This window comes from Dreissena polymorpha, chromosome 2 (assembly GCF_020536995.1).
Source record: "Dreissena polymorpha isolate Duluth1 chromosome 2, UMN_Dpol_1.0, whole genome shotgun sequence".
Classification (NCBI taxonomy): Eukaryota; Metazoa; Mollusca; class Bivalvia; order Myida; family Dreissenidae; genus Dreissena; species Dreissena polymorpha.
Genome location: NC_068356.1, coordinates 10623038 through 10643275, shown reverse-complemented (window position 1 = coordinate 10643275; position 20238 = coordinate 10623038).

The following is a 20238-nucleotide window of genomic DNA, read 5'->3' as shown; positions in this document are numbered from 1 at the left end:
TCCAAGATATCATTGGGACAAATCTTCTGACCAAGTTTCATAAAGATTGGACAATATATCTGTCCTCTAGAGTGTTAACAGAGTTTTACTAAAGCCATACATGTGTATAGCCATGAAGGAAAAATGCACTGACCCCTGGTTGCCATGTTTTTAAAGCAACCAGAACCATTTTCGAACTTGTCCAAGACATCATTGGGACAAATCTTCTTAGCAAGTTTCATGATTATCGTAAAATAAATGTGGCCTTGTTAACAAGGTTTTACTATAGCCAAATAAGGAAAAATGCCCTGCCCCTGGTGGCCATGTTTTTCAACCAACTGGCATCATTTTCGAACTCGTCCAATATATTATTGGGATGAATCTTTTGACCAAGTTTCATAAAGATCGAACAATAAATGTGGCCTCTAGAGTGTTAACAAGGAGTAACTATAGCCATATAAGGAAAAATGTCCTGCCCCTTGGCAGCCATGTTTTTCAAGCAAACATTGCCATTTTCGAACTCATCCAATATATAATTGAGACCAATCTTCTGACCAAATTTCATGAATATTGGACAATAAATGTGGCATCTAGAGTGTTAACAAGGCAATTGTTGACGCCGCACGACAGACAAAAGGCGATCACAAAAGCTCACCATGAGCACATTGTGCTCAGGTGATCTTTAATGTGTCCCCACTTTCAAAACTGTGAAGCAAAAATGATGCAAATGGCTATATGCAGCACCCCCCCCCCTCATGTATACTTAAAGCTGCCTATCTTAGTCAGTTTTGCATACAAAAGCTCTATTGTGGACTTCTCTTGGTGACTGTTAATCAACAACAGATTCTTCTAGACTTTACTGGGGGGGGGGCTTAGTTCGAATACAAGAGGACAAGGTCGCTCATCTGAGTAGTATATAAACGTTGTTTTGTAAAAAGAAAGGATTTGTTGTTTCTGCACATATAGATATATATATGAATCATAAGTAGTTTTGTAATTTGAAATAGGCCTTTGTTACAAATTCCAACAAAGATATAATTTAGACTAGAGCGTTAACAAGATTTTACTATAGCCACAGATGGAAAAAGGCTCCACCCAAGGCGGCCATGTTTTTCAACAGACCGAAACTATTTTCGAACTCCGAGCGGCCCAGATACAGTATCATTAATACAAATGTTCTGACCAAGTGTCATGCAGATTGGAATAAAAATGTGACTTTGGGAGTGTTAACAAGGATTTACTAAAGCCATATCAGGAAAACTGCCAAACACATGGCAGCTTTGTTTTTCAATCAAAAGAACCATTTTCTAACTCTTCCAATATATAATTGAGACAAATGTTCTGATCAAGTTTCATGAAGATTGGACAAATAATATGGCCTCTAGAGTGTTAACAAGGTAAATGTTGACAAGTCACAAGGGACAATGCATGACAGACAAAAGGGGATCACAAAAGCTCTCAATGAGCACATTGTGCTGAGGTGAGCTAAAAATATGCTACATTTTAAGTAATGGCAGCTAAAATACATGTAAACAATATCCTATTATAGTTTAAACTTATATTCGTCTACATGAAAACACATGAAATGAAACCTCAGCTTATCTGCGATTTTAAATGTTTTAAAGACTAATGCATGGTAAATGTAACCCTTATCCAACCCCCACCTTTTTTTAACCCCTCATTTTTCTCATTTTTATTCCCATGCTTGCACAAACTAGGTCATTGGTTTGTGCATATAAGAGAATTGTCTACGACAACTTGCATGTAGCTGTCAATAGATGAAAATATATCGAAATCAGGTAAACAAAGTAAAGTAAACCTAAAACTCGTGAACAAATATTAATCCGAAAACATGTACAAATCATTTTTCTTCTAAATGCTTTTTAAAAATAGTAAGATTTTCATTTAGAACATTGTCTAACTTGTGTTTCAACTATGCTTGATAGCGTTTTTCCTCTATATAAAGTTTGTTCTGTAAAACGGCACATTTCCCAATGAGACCATATTTCCCAACTTACATCTAAAAAATTCCTAATTCCCCAAAATATCAAAATTTGCAGAAAAAAACAGCAAAGATTTCATATGTATATGTTAATCCCTTTTGTCAAATCATCGCGTTCTACTCAATAGGTCCTGCTAAGCGGATTTTCAAAACACACCAACACAATCCAATTAAGTACGGATTTTCTTTTTACTCAGTAGCCTGTTTTCCTATCTATTTGGCCTCTAAAGAATATAATAAGCTGTAGATTGTTAATGAAAAAAAAAAAAATAATAATGATACTATTATATTTTAACGAAATATATACATAACAAACAAGTTTTTACGTGAACTTCCATCGGAAAAGGTTTGTTTACAAAAATTTACCTCGTTTTTTATTTGACAGTTGTAGGATCAGGATCGCTCTGACTCTTCTTTTCTATTCGGCCCCTGAGTGGTTGGTACTGTATACAGAACAATAACTGCTTCAGTATTGAATCATCTAAACTACTGTAATGATAAAGATGCAGCATGATTGATTTGAAATTATTTTTCAGGAAAGGTTATTCAAAATAATTTGCGATATTATTAAAACAAACAACGAAAGTGACACTGGGTCATTCACGCGTTACTGATTCAAAATCATTTGCATCTTCACAACATTGGGGCTACACTTTAATACAACATTAAATATATTTTGGTGTAAAAAACAGCCAAGCAAATTACCGGTACTGATTATCATTCGCGAATTTATAAGTCTGATTTTTAAAATTGGGTATTATGTATCAAATATGGACTCCAGTGCATAGTATTCAGATGTTGATTTTAGTGATGTTTCATCAACCAATGAGTCTACTGACGCAAACCTGGTTCAGTCAGAGGCAGGTGATCATATGGAACCTGAGGCTCCGAGCTCAGATTTAGACAGTTGATACTCAAAACTCGGCTTCAGTTAAAAGAGTGTTAAGATTAATAAACTATTTTAGTGTTAATAGAAACAGGATTTCACAGGATATCACTCACTACTTTGATTTTAATATGCAACTTTGAGTTATACATATTTTATGAGGTTTGCAGCATATTAAATAAATTTTCCAATTTGGATGAAAAAGACGCTATTAAATTGTCCTAATTTGACCGGAACCGGCACCATTCCCAAAGTTTTGAGGAAAAACACTGCTTGACAACTCACACATTTTGGCTGCTGCAATAATACACATGACCATGGCAAGATCGGTGAAAATTTATATATGCCGGTAAACAAACTGAAATGTTGCAGCGAATAAAATACTATATTGATTGTGTTTCTTTAACTTTTTCGTTAATATGTATCAAGTATAATGGGACAGATTCCGTGCACAATCGGGGCGGAATTGACACGTAATGTTGGAATTACGCCCGTACAACTGGTGGAATGATTTTTACGCCCGGAACTACATGCAAAACAATTTATGGGCGTTATCCGGGCATGAAACAAATCTGGGCGTAATTTTATACTTAGAATTTGTATGAAGGAGATTTGTGGACGGAATTTTGCACTTTGTTTCTTTCGCTTGGCACTTATTTCATACTAAATATGAAATATGTGTCAAGCCACAAGACGGAATTTTGAACTTAGTGGTTTTTACAGAGCGTAATATTGGACTATTTCTATGAAGCTGAACAAAAACTTAATAAATTTAATTTAAAAGAAAGTACAGAACAAAATATTACCAGTAACTGATAACTATATAGACGTTTTTAAATAAAAATATTTAATTTTATTTATACATGTTTACAATCAATGAACATTCATTATAAACACAACTCTTTAGTCACAGTATAATTCATTAAGCATAAAGCTTTGATCTTATTATGTTCATGTTCAGTTATGTTCTTGTTCAGATTCAGTGCTTTCCACAGCGGCCGGTGGGGTGGGGAAAACTGTCCCCTCGATACTTTTTTTTACATTTTAAGAGGCCAATTACGTCATTTGGTACTCTATGACTCTTAAAAATAACAACTATAAAGTCATTGATAAAGATATATGTATCTAAACAAAAATGTTTAAAACCTTTTTCCGTATAGATAGTATAGAATGTGTAACCGGACCGGGGGAAATCTATGCCCTTGTTATTAATGGCATAACATACTCTTTTATTCATTTATAGTTCACATAATTTTCAACAAATTCCATCTTCCTATATTGCATTCTTAAGCATTCCTTCTTAACTCTATTAAATTCTTATCAGATCTTATTTAACAAATTCACTCCTCCTATTTCCAACTGTCTCTCTAACTTGTAACTCACTTTCTTACTTTTTCTTACTGACCTCCACTTCCTTCTTTCATAAAACTAACTTGTCACTCTATTGAAACCCTTTCATCCCTAGAACCAAGTCACACCCACACATCTCACTGACCAATCCTATCTTTCATTCATCCATCGATCATACAGATCCTTAATGTCAAGTCACACCCACACATCTCACTGACCAATCCTATCTATCTCTCATCCAACATACAGTACCTTACTTCCTTACTTCTATAAGACTGTAATAATTAGCACCTAGTCTAAGAATCTTTAGTCACAGTCATTATTTATAGCTAGAACTGATCAGCATACAGTCAGCATACAGTCTGCATATTGAGTGTGAATTTTAAACATGAGAAGACTTCCAAGACTGTAACTAACACAATGTAATCAATATCAAGTTAAACATGTGGTTCCAAGTAACCTTCTACTGCAATTCAGTAGACAAAGAAATCATATTCAAACATATTCACAGAAATCAATTCAATATCTTTAAAACTGTAACTATTGTATTGTATGAATTTATAATGTACTTAATCAAAAATCAAATAATAATATAATAATATTTGTAACTCTGTGACAATAGTATAAGACCGACCCAAACGATTCTCCAATACATACGTATCAATCCGATTCTATTAGTGCATACTTACTACTTTTCCAGTATCTTTTCATTACCCGATAATCCGATATATTCAATTTTAAAAGCAACCTCGTGTAAATATAAACGATTAAAGTGCTCAGGAAGTTTCTTAACACAAATATTTTCTCAAGTATAAAATGAATTTCTGGAAAAGTGGTTTTTTAAAGATCTGATAAAGTACTGTCACTAAACATGCGTAAATGACCTGAAGTGATGTGTGCATGTTTATACAACAATCAATACAGCGATGCTTTCCATGCAAATGACAAGACGTTGTACATGCTGCATAATTTTTCGCGCTCTTTCTATTGAGACAAAGATTCAACACGATATAAATTAGCTCTGTTTATTTGACTAGAATTTGCCAAGGTCGCATAAACATTTACATTTGGAAGTGTGTTTGCATTACAATCGCGTTAATATTAACATTCTGGAGTGGGTTTCTGATTACAAATTTATTTATGCTCATTGGAAATTTCAACAAATATTAAAAGCTGTGTAATTAATTGAACGATAATTTGTTAAAATGCTTTACTAGACTAAAATGTGTTGACAGTATAATGCATGAAATGCACAATTTCCACGCAGATTACAGCCGGTTGCCATCATCATTCTTTATGGCAAGCGAAGTGCACATTAATTCCTTAAACCACGGTTTAACAGTTAACTATATAGTTAAGAGACTTTGAACCCGGGTTCAATTAGTGCCGTTTTCACATTAATTCCTTAAACCCGGGTTCAAGACTTTGAACCGCGGTTCAAAGTGTGTTTAAAAATAGATACAAATCTGTTATCTGAGACAACCAATCAGCGGAGCTTAAAAAACAATTAGAAGTTAAATGCCCCGACTTCATTGGTTATCTCTTAACTTTAGGGTTAAGAGACTTTGAACTGCGGTTCAAAGTCTTAACCTGCGGTTAAGAGGCGCGGAATGCACAGTAATTATTTAACAGTTTATTATATAGTTAAGAAACTTTGAACCCGAATTCAAAGTGCCGTTTTCAATTTATTTTCTCTCTTAACTATAGGGTTAAGAGACTTTGAAGTGTGGTTCGTTCAAAGTCTTAAACTGCGGTTCAAAGTCTTAAACTGCGGTTCAAAGTCTTAAACTGGGGTTTATTCGCGCAGAATGCACAATATTTATTAAACAGTTAGCTTATGCGTTAAGAGACTTTGAACCCGAGTTCAAAGTGCCGTTAGCACATTTATTCGTTAAACCAGAGTTCAAGTGTTTGAACCGTGGTTCAAAGTGTGTCTAAAAATAGATACAAATCTCTTATCTACATAATTCAGAGAGAACCAACCAGCGGAGCTTAAACCACAATTTGAATGCAAATGCAAATGATTTCATTGGTCGTTTCTTAACTATAGAGTTAAGAGACTTTGAACCGCAGTTCAAAGCCTTGAACCCGGTTTTAAGGAATTAATGTGCAAACGGCACTTTGAACCCGGGTTCAAAGTCGCTTAACTATATAGTTAACTGTTAAACCGTGGTTTAAGACAATAATGTGCACTTAGCTTGCCATAATTCTTCTCATTAACTGGCAAAGATTTCTGTGGCAATTACATGTACGTCACGAGTCGTCTGTATGATTTAACCACAGGTAATGCATGCCTACGAGCGCTGTCGCTCATAAAGCGTGCCCTCTTATTGGCCAATATTAATTGTCATATACAATGAAACTCCGCCTTTAGCCGGGCTTGAGCAGGTTAAAGCAATGCATGCTATTGACAGAGGGTCGTTAATCAGCGTTCAAAAGTTTCGGCGAAGTCATTATCACTTTCATCATGGCTAGTTGCAGAAACTGCTAAATTCACTGATCGGTAAAGTTCAGGCGCCCCGCGGACTCTGATTGCGAAATTCAAGCGCCCCGACGAGGGACCGTTAAATGGCCTGTGGAAAGCACTGATTCAAAGTCTGATTCTATTACATACTTGGGATTATTTTTATACTTAATTTTTGAGAAGCTGAAAAGGAGACAGACTTTTGGACCTGTGGTTTGTGTTCGTGAATTATACTCTTAGATTTTGCTTTTTTGGTATTGCTGTTAAATATTCCAAATTAGGGAGATAACAACAACACATAGATATTGAATTTAAATATATTTTATCTATTGCTGTCTTTAACACTTTCCACTTACTTGTCTGGCGGCTTTTTTGTATTAAAAATGGTGGCATACATTTATTTTTATATAGTAGGAAATCAATATTTAATATAATTTTAAATCTGAGAGATGATCATGCTTTACAAATCTATTTACATTTAATTTTTTAATTCAGTCTTTTATTCTACTTCTTATTATTGCAAATTTTGCTCCTTTTTTTAATAATTATTTTAATGAGTGCTGAATAAAGGTTCCATAAAAACAAGACTTGTTTGTTTTCATCATTTTAAGGTTTCCTTTAACAAAACACACAACACTAGTTTAATCTTATTTGTTTATATATCATATGAATGAAGTTTTCTTTGCATGTTAAATTATAATAGAAATGTATAGTAGTTTAGATTTTCCCAGTCAGAAACTCCATAAAAATGTACATAAATATAAAATTGTTAACTTAATCTGATAAACATTGACCACCAGCTGCTGGTCTTGTGGTATTTTGCTGCCTAAATACTGACTGAGCCCAGACTGAGTCAAACATGTACATGATTATAAACAATCTGATTATCAGGCTTTGGATTGGCTTTTTCACAGGAAGTTGCTGTTTGAATAAAAAAACAATAGCGGTTAAGCAACTGACTCAGTGACCTAAATTGTAGGTATAATGCTTAAGCAACATGAGGACTAAAATGTAGTGAAAAAAACTGTCTTGCAATTCTGACATCCAGGGAGTATTGTGTGAAAAACTATGTGTACTTAATACAATGTGGAAATAAACAATAAGTTTGTTGAAAAGTGGCTGGATTGACTGTGATTTGGTCTCTGATGATACATGTACTTGACACTAAATTCCTGTGTTTTTGGAATACTGCAGAACAGCATAAAAGGTTTGCATTTTTATTTCTGCTGATAATTCCCTTTTTATTTAGATTATTGAATGATATCATTGTAATTATATTTATGTATGGTGTCCCAGTGGGAAATGTAAACGGATGATGAAAAGTAGATGTTGTATAGCATTTGAAGGAAAACAACACAATTTGAAACTAACATAGATGAAAATACAATTTTTTTTTAAATATATATTTAGTAGTTACTGATTTACATTGATTAACATTTCAGATTATGCCATAGGATTGGGGAGAAAGGTTGCTGGTGGCATGACATTTCCCATCTCGGACCTCGAATGCAGTCACAAATTTAGAAATTAATTTGCATGAAAGCACTGTTGAAAAAATATCTTGTGAAAAAATGAACTTTTCTATATTTGCTGTGTGTGCCGCACCAGGATAAGCTTAAAGCAGTCCTTGACACAGGAAAGCTGTTTTTTTTGAGAGGTAAAACACTTTTTTACTATACAAGTTATTGTATTAATAGTTTGAAATAGTAAAGTTCAAAATAAATTAATTCGAATTATATGATTACAGGGCTCCTGGGCTAGGCCTTAACAGAGGGTGGCTGTACCCTGCCGCCCCAAGATCCAAACCCGCCCCCTAGGACCCCAAACATGCCCTTAATTGGATCTGATTACATTACTTTACAAGAAATTCAATGAATTTTCAATGAATTTTCAATAAACTAATTTTAATTTTACAGTGAACCTAGTTTTATCAATTACAGAAATATTATAGAAATGTAATATTAAATATATGCATATATTGCAAATGTTATTTTGAATATATGCCACAGGGATAAATCCGATAATATCGAAGAATGTTCAAACGTGTACTATTAACAAATTATAACCCTGCCTTTTTCAAATCAAAGTTGGAGCCCTGGATTAGATAAAAGGTATGAAATAGTGATTAATTCTAAATAACATTATTGGCAATAGTTGAACTGTAGTTGTACTAAATATCAATTTGCATCTCAGATTATCCCATAGGATAGGGGAGAATCGCGGACCTGAACAATGCTGTGATAGAGAGGAAGTCCTACCCAAGAAAGCAGTTTAAAAAACGCCTTGTGAAAGAGCGAACTTTTTTATTTTGGCCGTGTGTGAAGACAGTTTGTTTCGAAAACAGGTCATGTCTATCAAATAATTTCTTTTTGTGTATATATTATAAATATTTTTGTTGCATGTCTTTAAAAGCTTTCTTAAAAGTATCAGCAAAATGGGGAACGAAAACAGGGTTTTTTTCCACTTTTTGGGAAGATAGCCCATGGCTTTGGAATTGGGCATTTTATCGGCATTTTCAAGACATTGGGAAAATAAATTCATTAGCCTTTTTTTCCAGACGAAAAGTTCACTGATTAGGGAAATACTAAATTTGATTTAACTCTTTATAATCATTCAAATTAAAAGAAAAAAATCATATAATACTTTGTTAGATGTAATTGAATTAAAATTGAGATAAAATACACATAAGACTTCTTTCTACAAAAAAAATAAAAAAATTTGCCACATTTTGGGAAAAAAGTATACTTTTTTGGATTGGGGACATAGCCGCTATAAAATCGTGCCAAAAAAAAACCTGGAAAATGCGTACACTTTCTTCACGAGTTCTGCATTTTTTGTGACTGTCACTGCGGAAAAACTGCGGAATGCCGACTATTGGAAATCAGGACATTAATACTTCTGCAAATGTGGACCTTTAGATTTCACAGCATTTCGGCATTCTGGGTTTTTGATGCGTCTCGCCGCATCCAATACCTTGCATCTTTTCTGCACAAGTTGCGGAAAACAGTAATTTTGAGATATTGCAGAATTCTGCATTTTATTGTGGAAATTTGAGCTAAGGTTGATCCATCTTTTTTAAATGTATTATATATATGTTAAAATAACTATAAAGATACTACATGTATTTGAAATATATCTTGTCATAATTTTGTTAGTTTTAAGTTAACCTGAGCACAAAGTGCTCATGGTGAGCTTTTGCAATTGCCTTTTGTTTTTTTCAAATGGTCTTTTTTATATGGGTTATTTACAATATGCATGTTATCCGATTTCCACCCGTAATCTTTAAATTACGCCCGTAATTTTAAAATTCCGGCCGATCTGTTTCCGCCCGGATTACGCCCAGAATCCGCCTCACTTCTTAAAAACATATATAGAAAAATACGCCCGGAAATATGTTTTACTTCCGGAATTTAGTTTGCGATTCCGTGCCAATTAATTCCGGGCGGAACATTTCGTACAGTTACTCTTCATAAGCACTCCCAACACTATATATGCTTGTCAAGAAACAGTAAAGCCGGATAAAACTGCTGCTCAACAGTATGGAGTGCCACATAACTTACATAACTTGTCATAAGACTTTTTATGAACACTCATGACATAAAAGTTATATAGACTAAAATGATGATTAACACATACAGTTCCTTATTATTTTTTTAAAAGGGTTTTCAATCAGTGTTTCCTGTTGCTTCATCGTTTCATAACAAATTGACCAATATTTGCATGGTGGCTGTAACGTTGAAACCCGAAGGGTTGGAAAGGGGATGCTCTGTTTGGGCGGCCATGACAGTTTTTCATGAAATGATGATGCAGATCTGTTATTAAGAGGATTTACATAAACTTTAACATTGTCAGGGGTATGTAGAAACAATTTATTTATGAAGCATAATACTTGATAACATTTATAACAAGTTCAGACATTATATTTTACATGTCGAAAAATAAAGAGGTTCGAAAGATGGCACTTAAGCCTGTCAGGATGGGCCTACTTTCGATTTCAAAAACCAACCATCGTCTACACATTTAAAACCTCAATTCCTTTTTAAAAAGTTTTTAAAATATTTAAATACTTTGAATATTAACTAAACGTTTACGTTGATACCTTCATCACTTTAGGCAATCAAAACACACTACCTTGAACCGACAGTGAAATATATTGGAAATAGAAACTGGAAAAAGCGACAGATTTTTTTGCGCATGCGTTCATATCGACCAGTTGACGAGTGACGTCACGCGCACCTGCAAACATTAGACTCCGACCACTGGTTGGCAAAAAGAGGTGAAATTCATATAAGCGCATATAGAGAAGGTTGAAATAATCGTCGTTTTTATTGATACTCATGCACGATATCAAATATAATTTTACTAACTATGTCTGAATAAAACATAAGCGTGCAAGGAAATGTATTTTTGGAACGATTATATTGTTGTTATTATTATTTTTTTACTATAAACGAACTCGGGAGTGGAACACAATATACGAGCTCGGTATATGTGGTTACCATAAAAATCTCCTTTTGGCACATCTTCGAGACCATTTTTAAGATTTAACATTCTCAGATATTGAAATTCTTTCAGAATAAATCAAATTTAATGAACACAAATAAGAATGTAATCAAAAAGCAAATAGATCGACTTTATGTATGCAACATATAGTAACTTATTCGAACATTTATGCCTGTAAAAACTTACCTTGTTACACATTAAATGAACTCTTGAGAAATGTAATTGTTTTTATTTAATTATTCACACCAATTTTGACACTTTTTGTTTCAGCCTTTTTAACCGGGTGTTTTATTGCACCTCTGTTTATCATAAACCGATTATCTCGTTATGATCGGATACTGTCCAAACAATTACAAAGAACACATGGTGTCACAAATCCAGGGACCTATTTGGGTCCCTGCATAAACCACATGTGGCATACAAGTGTCTGGTCATTAAACACAATTTATGATACCTCCATGTCATCTCTTTGCATATTGAGCGATCATCTAAGCAAAATTGTAAAGCCAAAATACGAAACAGTTGCTTTAAAAAAGTATGTGACATATTTAACAAGAAATATCTTTAAAAAAGATATACGGCGTAAATAGTTTAATGAATGAGATCAAGTATAGCGAATGTCTTTTTCTGTGCAGTTCTTAGCTGCATCACACGCAGTACGGGATGTTACGGGGAGTTTTCGCGGCTTATTTTACATTATAACATATTGCTGGTCATAAACCTATAGATACAAAACAGAAAACCAAAAGAAGAATGGAGTGAAATTTAAACATATGAGTCAACCGGCCACACGAGAAGTATCCGTATTTATAGGCGCGTTCTTCGAACAAACCTGTTTTAGTGGTTTGTCGGGCATTGCTATTTGATTCGATTATTAACAGTATCAATTATCATCGTGCTAATGCTTAAAGTGATATTATGGGCATTTTGCACTGTTGAATTGAGCTGAAAAGAATTAACAGGTCAAAATAGTTAGTTAAAATGTGGTTACTGATTAATTATCTGCAACTCACCTTGCTACCAGTTGTTTATAAAAATATATTTTATATTCGATATTCTTACGTGACCCACCCAGTCCTGTAAGCAGAAATGATCCGTAAAACAATTTCGTGTCTTTGTGTCGTATGAACAAATCTGCACTAAAACTAAATTTAGGTTCAACTCGTAAACGCATGATCAGTTGTCAAACGAAAGTACGGTTGATATTCAAATGCATTATTTTTCTCTTTCTGGTATATTGTTTTAGTATGATGATGCTGCATTAATTAATATAAGTGTATATGAAGTAGAAACATCAAAAATAATCAACGGTTGCGATAGACACCTATAAACTGTTACATGCTCATAATATCACTTAAGTACATTAGGCAATATGGACGAATAATTATTGTTAAATTTATCAACAATAATATTTATCATTGTATTGTTGAAAACACATTAAGAATCTATTATTTACATACCATAATTATATTGCTGAATATCTTCATTTAACATATTTCTGGTCTAAAGAAAATTCCAGGTCACCTAGTTCACGGATAGCGTCTTTATTATATAACGATTATTTTACTGGCCGCCAACTCCGGAGATGACCTGTATATAAACTCTGAATGTCCGCGAATTGACCCGATATACCTCGCGGGTTGAAATGCAATGCTTTAAAGTGAGGCCTCGCTTCCATTGCTCTTTATACTTTTACATGTTAACATGTTGACAGGAATAAGGAAGTAAGTACTAAATATGAGAACATAGCCTTTTAAGTATAAACGCTCTTGCGCTGGTAATACTCTGAAAATAAAAGGTGTACGCACAAACTGTATTGATGTCGAGAATTGAGTGTAAAACTGTTCTATCTATTAAGCCTTTTCATTCGAGATAAAATTGTTTCATACAGTAAAACAGTGTTACAAAGACGCGGATATGTTTCCAATGTTCTGGTGGTATACTCAAATCAGCCAATGGAATAAATGAAGTGTATTCATTCGTACCTAGCCGCGGGAAATTTTATTGGAATTTTATTGGACACTTACAAAGGTCAGGCTAAGGTGAAAAGCTGGCTTATGCAGCTTACGCCGAAAAAAAATGAAGATATTTGTCCGAAATGGATTAGCAGTAACTAGTGTATATATTAGCCAGTTTAATCATAATAATACACTGTTTATCTACGTCTCTGCTATAAATAAAAAATATTGTGCAGTTTCACTGCTACCTAATTAACGTATTTAACGAGTACCGGTAAATGTAAACTCGGCTATTACGTGTTATGATTGTACGTTACTGTAGTGTACGAAACGACATCGTGAAAACAAGCAAACAACAAAAGGGTAAAAAATACTTGCGTAAAATAAATTAATTTATAGATTTATTTATCATAAAATTCTAGATTGTTATCACTCCTTATCGCCAGTAAAGAAAGTGCACGCAAAGACAGTTCAATTTGCATAATATGCAGTTTTTGTTTTTCATATGTATGCTAAACTTTATGATAATGTCATTCGATGGAAACGAAACGATAGTTCATTCAATGGAAAATTAAATAACTACAATATTTACAAATTGTAATGTATTCCGCTTTTATGGCATCGTTTTATAATTGATTAAATGCACCTCTTACACTATCGTTCGCTTATGCAGAGACCTATAGGTCTTTGGCTTATGAACAATAACACTATCTACACCACTTATAATTATCATCAAATTAATGTATGTGTTATTATCTTTGAAATATAATTTATCAAAATCTTACTATCACAAAGAATACGAAAGAATAGTTTATGCTTTGTTTTGTGGGATTGCCAGTTTTTAGTCTTCCGACCACGTTTAATCTGCCGGTAATAACTAATTCGTATTTTTATACAGAGGAAATTATATTTATGAATATACATTTATCGGTACTAAATGTTATATTTTTGCAATATTATTTAAGAGTTTTAATGTTTATTTCGGATTTTTGTATCGTTTTATTGACTAAACAAAAGACATGTATACATGATTTACGTTACTGTAACCAGTGTTTTTGCCAACCAGTCAGTGCGCATGCGCGGAAAATCCCGAATGTAAACAATAACATTCAACTGCAATCGTGATACATCGGCTATCTTGGATTCCTCCGTAAGATAGGCCTCGTGGCTAACGGTCGCCATATACGAACGTTGATTGTTATTGTTTACATTTAGGTTTTTCCGCGCATGCGCATTGACTGGAGGGCAAAAACACTGGTTACAGTAACGTAAAGCATGTATAAAGGGCTTTTGTTTAGTCAATAATTCGATAACAAATGCGAAATAAAAATAAATATCTTTAAAAAAAATAGTGCAAATATATTATATTTAGTACCAATAAATGTATATTCATATGCATATCGATCCCTCTCATAAAAAACGAAGTAGTTATAAGCATCAGAGTAAACGTGGTCGGATTACTAAATACTGACAATCCCACAAAGCAAAACAATGAACTAGCAATATTGTTTCTATGATATTGCAAAAATAATAAAACACTTATTATTTATATTATAATTTTAAGTGGTATGGATAGTGGTTTTTTCATCAGCGATCGACCTTGTAAGAGGTGCATTTAATCAATTATCAAACAAAGCCAAAAACGGAATACATTACAATTTTACATGTTGTGGTTATATTCTTTTCCAATGAATAAATTTTCGTTTCGTTAACATTGAATGCCAATATTAATAAATTTGACGCGGAAAAAAACTTGAATATTATGCAAATTGAATTGTCTTTGCATGTATATTGAAATCTCTTTACTATTGACACGGAGTCCGTGCTAGTGATAATTATATAGTGATACAATTCTAGTATTCTATTATAAACACATCTATATATTTCATTTCTTTAACGCAAGTAATGTCTTTTTCACCAGATTGTGATTACTTCTTTTCATGATGGTATTTTGTACATGCACTGCATAACGTACAATCTTTACACGTACTAGCGAAGTTTACATTTGCCGGATCCTTTCATTGCGTAGCAGTAATACTGCACAATATATTATAGTTATTGAACACTGTATTATTATGATTCAATTAGCTGCCTAATATAATGCACTAGTTCCTGTTAATCCATTTCCGACAGATTTCGTCATTTTGTAATGTTAAAATATTTTATTGAAGCAACAGTTTTCTTTTTTGGATTTCAAATTTGGCTTAATGATTTCTCAAAATGCCAAGAGATGTCATGAAGGTATCATAAATTGTGTTTTATGACCAGACAATCGTCTGCAACATGTGTTTTATGGCATGGACCTAATGTGCCTTGGTTTATGACACCCTGTTGTCTTTGTCTGGACGGTCTCCGATCATAACGAGATAATCGATTTGAGATGAACAAAGGTGCAATTTAACACATATGCTGCAACACAGAGTGTCAAAATTGGTGTAACAATTAAATAAATCAATAACATTAATCGAGAAAATTTATTTAATGTGTAACAAGGTAAGTTATTTTAGACATAAAAAGGTTACTACAGTTACTACATTCATATGTTGCTTACATAAAATCTATCTATTTGTTGTTTGTCTTCATCCTCATTTGTTTTCGTTCATTAAATCTATTTTATTCTGAAAGAATTACAATTTCTAAAAAAAAAATAAACTTCAAATGGTCGCGAAGAAGTGCAAGTAGAGAAATTTTGTGGTAACCATATACCGTGCTCTGAAATGGTTTTCCATTCCCTAGTTCGTTTGAAGTAAAAACAAATAATAACAATATAATCCAAAAATAAATTTCCTTGCATGCTAATGTCTTTTCAGACATAATAAAGTTTATTATTTTTGATATTATGCATGATTATCAACAAAAACGTTGATTTTGTCAATGCAGTGCTATGTGATAGAGATTGAGATAAACCTTCTTTATATGCGCTTTTTGCCCTCCAGTAGAAACTCGGGTAATTTCGCAGGTGCGCGTGACGTCACTCGTCAACGCCTTGTATTACTACTTTACTACCCAAAAGGTTGTCAGTCTATTGTTATGAGGCTGTATACGATGCGCGTTGAACTAGCGCCAAACTTTTTACCGAAACTTTGATATTAAGAGCACTATTAACGTTCATTTGTGTTGCATTTTGACCTATTATCCAAGTGATTTACTTTTCCATTATTATTTAATCACCCTATCATCCAATTTTTAAGATGAAATTACGGTGTTTACAAAACCAACCAAACCAAAATTGAAACTAGATGCATTACGTTTCGCGATGTAAACATTAAATATGTGTTCAGTTTGAGGAAGCGAATCGATAATAGACGGTGGAATATGTATGCAATACAGACTATCATTGCCGATTGTAGTACTGGCTAAAAAATACCTTTTATGGGTTGATCATTAATATAATTAATGCACGTTTCTGATCTAATTGCCTGTACCTAGTTGTAATTACCATGATATTGATAAAATTAAAACGTTTTTTTTTTCATAAATTAACATTACATGTTTTATTTTTATCATTTAGGTAATATATAACTGTATCATTATCATCATTAAATATTCTGAAAATAATCTAAATTATCATGATTACTTTAAAGTAGAATTTTTAATTTTTTCTCATTATTTTTAATGAATTTCCACATTTGCTTGATTCAAAATGAAAAGTATTAATAAGGGTTTCAGTATTTAATTTTTATCCAATTTTTAAATTAAATTTAAAGTACTAACTACATACATGTATGTGAAATGCTCTTGAGTTCGTTTCCTGGGTCTAGAACCAGTACTTGGGTGTCTCTTGGAGATTTCTTAAGAATGCTCCCACACTGGGGATCAAACCAGTGACCTCCAGATCATTAGGTGGACACCACATCCATTACACATCAGCGACCTTTAATTAGTAAATTATTTTAGTATTGCAGCATTATATAATATAATGTTGCTACATATTTTTGGAAAATGATTAATGTGCAGTACTAAATAAATCTAAATGCATACAATTTTAATTGTGTATATTGTGTGATTATTAGTTACAAATTCACTTTTTTACAGGTATACTGGATTATGAAAGACTGATAAACATAAAATTGACAACTCATCTCCCCAACGATACTTTGTGTGGCTCATTCTCGGAACAAACCCATAGTCAGTGAGAAAACTACAGTGTAAAAAGACCACTTGATTGTGACAATTATGGCTGACCAAGCAAATGTTATCATTTAAAATAAAGAAAACTTCCAGTTCAATATACATTTTCTACCAATTATGACATTGACCAACACAGAAAATAATTATAAGGTTGATTTTCCCAAAATTGACTGTTACAATTGGATACTGTTTTAAGCTTCTCTCTACTTTGTCTGAAAATAAAAGTCCTAAAGGATGTAATAGAAACATACATATTTAATTTTTAGTTTTACAAGTATATATATATATATATATATATATATATATATATATATACATATATTATTATATCTTTTTATCGATGGTCAATCAATTTAAGTTTAACTAATATAACTAATATATATATATATATATATATATATATATATATATACACATTATATACATGTGTATGCTTTGATTTTTTTCTATTGAAGCCAAATTAATATCCCATTAGATAGATAGATAATATCAGAGCAGTATTCCTAGTTTGTCTGCAAGTACTGCAGAAATCATGGATTATTATTTTACTGAGTCAGCCTTAAGGTTCATGTAGAGGCTTCATTTTGAAAAATGTGGGACCCCAAGCATTGAACTCAAATTTGACTAAAGGAAGAGTGCCACATTGAAAATGTATACATATATGCTTTAAAGGATGTTTTTCCTTCAAACTGCTACCAATTTTGTACATCAACGTATCATACCATCCACAAAATCAATCAAAATACAAAGCGATTTTAACACTAAAATATACATTATTTTCAAAAATCTGAATCATGTTTATTCCACGTATTTCGGCGGAAAATTATATAACTAGTGAATAATATCGACATTGACGAGGGCAAGTTACGCTTAAATAGTAAAACAAGTTTACATATCTAGAAATATCAAAACTCGAACACATGTCATTTCATCACCATGGGGGCAGCCATTTGTAAATTCATAACATAGAAAGAAACATGCTAAAAACTAACTCATCGCCTAATTGACATTCCAAACGGTTGACGATGACAAATGCATTGGATTGTAATCTTTCCGTTGATGTTTGCAAACTGCACGATCAGACCTCATAAACACTCAAAAGAATAACTATGTAAGAAGCATTTCACCAATGTTTACAATTGTTGTCGAATCACCATACTTATATTATTGCGCATAAAATAGTACGCTTACAGACTGACAGAAAGATCGATACGTAACTCCGTTAAATTCATCACGGTATACTATTCTATTGATAATATATAATAACACATCGCTTTAACAATCTAAAAGGAGAAATAATTCATTTAAACAAAGTTTTTAATAACGAAAGTGAAAACAACGGAAGTTAGATGGATATTCTGTGAGATGCACTTCGGCTCCAGAAAAAACAATACAAATAAACTAAAAAAGACGTGTGGGGGACAATTTTCAGCTGGAAAATATTTGAAATAGGGTAAGTGATGATATCTCTACGTGGTCATTTCTGTTATTGAGTGCGATCTCTTGCTGATTAATGTTAAAAGTTGTTTTACTAGTTGCGAACCAACTGTCAAAATATGTTTTTGTTTTCTCAGGTATGTGTATACACATACCCGGTTTTCTCACTACTGCACGTGGTTTCGACCGATTTGTTTTGCACGTTTTTCTACGGAGCACAGCGAGGGCCACGCTTTCAAAATGGGTAGAAGTAATCGAAATATAAAATCAATCGGTTTGCCAGTTTCTTTATAATTCTTTACAATTTTATATGTCGTCTGCAATCTATTTCAATTTTAGATGGTTTAAATTTGCAATTTGGTTGAGAGGTAAATAACAAAATTGTTAAGCCTTTGAAGAAGAATTGTGACTCTTACTATCCACCATACCTGGATTTTTAAAAAGTAGTTACGTTTTAATTATTTTTAGAACTTTGTTTAGGAAATTTATCCAAAATAGGCAGTTGAATAAAAACTCATTTGTTGTTTTATGACAATAATTTTCTGTGAAATGTTGCTAACTTGACCTTGTATATGTATATAGCTTTGTATTTATTCAACTTAAGGTAGTGCATATCCTTCCTAACTTTAGATTGAGATTTTGTAAATTAGTGTAAAAATGTATTGGTTTTAAACCAAAATATGAATAAAGCACACAAATATTGAATGTCAAAAATGTGTTTATGTTATTCTATCCGTCTTTAGCTTTAAAATGATATATAGTTTGACCATATTGTACCACATTGAATGAAGAAAAACCAAAGCGAATTTTTAATGAATTTTATCCCCCCCATGAACCTTAATCTTTATATTATAATACAATTGAGGATGCATCAAGATTAAAAAATGGTACATGTATAAATTAATAAAGAATCAATAACAATCAGAAACTGTGCATTTTTTTTTCAGTATTGTGTGAAAGGATTTGAAGTAATTATGTGTTTTTGAAATATGATTTATGTGAATGTGAATAAATATATAAAATTTAGTGATTTTCTCAGACAAAACTGTTAATTACATACCAAAGTATTCAGAATGTATTATTGTAATATTCATTCGAATTTTTTAGTACAAAAAGCACTTTTCCCTGGCATTTGTATTTATAGTAATTGCATATGTTATTATTCTGACAGCATTTACAAACTGTGTTCATGCAAGCATGAACACGATTTCATTTTTTTGAGTATTTAAACAAGAGGGCAATGATGGCCCTGTATCGCTCCACTGCTGAAAAAAAGGCTGAAACAAATTTCTCTGCATGTGCAAATACTTAAATATAGGCCCTATTTAAGCACATGTACACTTTTGTGACCTTCTGGGCTGGGTCAAATTTAACCCCAGGGGCATAATTTGAGCAATCTTTGTAGAGGACTACTATATCTCACTTCATACAAAATGTGGTAGCCCTAGGTCCTAGAGTTAAGGACAAGAATATTTTTAAGATTTCACAAAATAGGCGCTTTATAAGCGTTTATTCAGTTTTGTGACCT